The following is a 3,385-nucleotide window of genomic DNA, read 5'->3' on the forward strand; positions in this document are numbered from 1 at the left end:
CCAACATGGAATCTTCAGACACCATTAAAGTTAGACAGCAGGGAGAGAGCTTATTGGACAGCTTGAGAATGATTTTCCTGTATTCTTGAAATCAAACAGAGCAGTGTATCTATCAATGGGGTAGTTTCATGTGGTAATGCTGGGAAACAAAGGATAATAACTTAGACTTTTGGGGGTGCTTTCCTCATAACTTGTAAGAAGTTAACCTATGCCTAACAATACAATTTTTTATCAAACAACCATATTTCCTGAGATCATCGTTACTAAATGAGGGCTATCTTCATTCAAATGCCTCTAAAAGTTTTATACACATGCTATTTTTAAAAACTATAGTATATGTCTGGATTTATATGTAGGCTTGTGCATATGACAGTAGACCTTCTGAAAGTCATCAAAGAATATCACATCTCTTAGAGCTAGAATTACATTAGTTGTGAGGTGAACATAGTGGCAACTAGGAACTCAAGATCTCTGGAATCACAACTTGCATTCGTAACTTGCTGAACCATCTCTCCATATCTTTATACTTCATTCATACATACATGCGTGCATACATACAATATTTTTATTGTTTGAGAATTTCATACATGCATATAAAGCATTTTGTATAAGTCTACCCTCTTTTTTCTCTCTAATCTCTCTCTTATCCTACTCCATGAATCTTTCCCAATTTCATGTGCTTAAAGGAAAGCAAAACAAAACAAAAAACAAACAAACAAAACCATTGCATTCACCATCTAGTGTTACCTGTGTATAGATGACTGTACAGTCTTCTACCGAAATATGAATGGTAAGCTCAACAGGATCCACATCCATTTATTTCTAAAGCTGATAAAGACTTTCAGGTTGAAGAATTGATAATTTGTGACTGTGCGTCCAAATGCTTGACATTTTTTTTTTTGAGTGATATAAGTACCTATTTAAACTTGTATAGAAAGTATGCAAGGTCTAGTGAAAGTCAACTTTTTAAAAAAAGTTCTGATATGCTAATTGTTTTAAAAAGTGGTCCACCCATGTTTTATCAAAACAATTTTTTATTAAATTACAGTGGATAATAATATTAGTAGGAACCAGGGATTGTAAAAATGTTTTGCTGTAATTTTAATATTGTATGTTTTAATTCACAAATTAAAGTGTATGTTACCATTGTTTGCATGGAAATATGGATTAGGTTTAAAACTAAACCCCATACATTGTCACAACTACCATTACCCCAAAATTAAAGTAAAAAATTAACCAATTCAATAATAGAACTTTTTAAATGTCTTTAGACACGTTTCTACCATCTACTTAACTCCAACCACTGACAGTTTTAGACTTCTTGTTCTTGGCACATATTTTCCTTTAAGTAAGTAACTGGAAATGTAAATATTTCAGCACAGAAAAAAAAAAGTCAAAAGCAACATGTGTCCTCCAAAAAATTTATTGGTTTCCTAATGACCAGTGAGAAAAATCTTCAAAATCTTCCATTCAAAAAATTCAGAATAAACATGTTCAAACAATTCAAAATCATGTATATTCCCTTAAAGAACAAAAGTAAGTATCTGAATATAATTAGAAAGATATTAGAACAGAATTAAGCAAAGTGTGTGAGCCAGTTTTTGTCATATTGTCATAAATTAGAGTCATCTAGAAAAAGGGAACCTCCACTGAGAACTTGCTCCATCAGATTCGTCCATGGGAATTGTAGGGTCATTTTCATAATTAACAATCAATACAGTATGAAAGAAATAAAAGCTTCCCATAATAAAAGAATAACTCTGAGTATTAGTTACATAATTCATCCAATAAAATACACAGTCTAATAGTTCAGATTATAAAGCGGGATCTGTCTGTTTTGATGCCTGCTAGAAGCACATGTCACCATCACCAATTGCTACAGCCTGGGTTGGAAGGATGGCTCAGAAAAAAAAATAGACTTTGATAATAAAGTTATTCAGAAGAGATAAGGGAAGTCACATTATATTTATTAAATGAAGAACCTACTGAGAGGATATGATAATTCTAAACATGTACACACCCAATAGAATTCTATGCAATTTAAAAAAGATATAGCACTTAATGTAAAATCACAGATTAACTCCAGCATAGTAGGTAGTAATAGTAGTAGTAGTAGCAGCACCAACAGCATCAGGACTAGTAGTAGTGGTTGACTTCAATACCAATGGAAAGTCATCTGAAAAAAAATTAAACATAGAAAATTTGTAGTGAATTGACATCATACGTCAAGTGTGCTTAAAAGACATTTGGGAAACTGTTGCAGGATTTTCTCTCTCCAATCACATTAGGGCAGTGGGAGGCCTGTGATTGGACAGGAAAAGGGAGGCAGAGTTAGGAGTTTGGGGGGACAGGAAGAGAGAGAGAGAGAGAGAGAGAGAGAGAGAGAGAGAGAGAGAGAGAGAGAGAGCAGGAGGAGAGAGAAGAAGGGAAGCCAGCATGGAGGCATATGAACAGGAAGAAGATCCTGATCCCACGTGGTTTTAAACAGCCACAAGTAGCTAAGATTTTCACAAGGTTAGAATAATTGGGTTAAAGCTTATCTTTATCAATTGGCTCTAAAATTATTGTATTGGCTTCTTGTAAACTGTGATCTTATTGTTACATAAATCTGATTGGATAATTAAGCTTTAAGAGTCCTGTCTCATGTTTCTACTGGGTAACTAGGTGTTGAGATGGCTGATCGTGGGGTATGTGAGGTGTTGGGTGGAAGCGAGATGAACCCTCTAGCTGGGCTGAGCAGGACCCCGCCAGGACATAGTGCTGTGGCCCTCCAGTACCAGTACTAGAGAGGGAATGCTGACCTGCGGGGCAGGAGAGATAGCGGGTTGACCTTTTTTAATATTTCCTGGAACAGGAAACTCTCTGTCAAAGCACGATAGAATATGCACTCTTAGCAGTCCATGGGGCTTTCTTTAAAATTGATTTCTTTCTGGACAGAAAGGAAATCTTAGCCAATAGAAGAAAATTGAAATAATTTACTGTATTTTATCTAAACGGAGTGGGATAAAACTTGTGGGTATTTTTATGCTGCTTGCCTTAGCTCTGGGAACAGGCCATGCTACCGGCCCCCACCCACTTTCCCTTGAACCCACAGATAAAAGATACACACACATAGTTGTTCCTTTTCAAATTGTCTTTGGACTCAATTGCTGGGTGCTATTACTTCCTGCATGGAAAAGCATGCCCTTAATAATATTCTTTTTTTTTTCATATCAGCCTTATTTATTTTATTATTATTATTATTTTCTTTATTTACATTTCAAATGCTGTCCCGAAAGTTCCCTATAGCCCTCCCCCCCTGCCCCTGCTCCCCTACCCACCCACTCCCACTACTTGGCCCAGGCCTTCCCTTGTGCTGGGTCATATAAAGTTTGCAAGACCAAGG

The 3,385-nt window shown here is 36.0% G+C and overlaps 1 pseudogene; it reads left to right on the top strand.

Moving 5' to 3' along the window:
- Positions 1-2,672: 2,672 nt before the first annotated feature.
- The window catches only part of LOC110323282, a 4,104-nt pseudogene continuing 3,391 nt past the window's right edge, over positions 2,673-3,385 (top strand).

Source organism: Mus pahari, chromosome 6, assembly GCF_900095145.1.
Source record: "Mus pahari chromosome 6, PAHARI_EIJ_v1.1, whole genome shotgun sequence".
Lineage (NCBI taxonomy): Eukaryota > Metazoa > Chordata > Mammalia > Rodentia > Muridae > Mus > Mus pahari.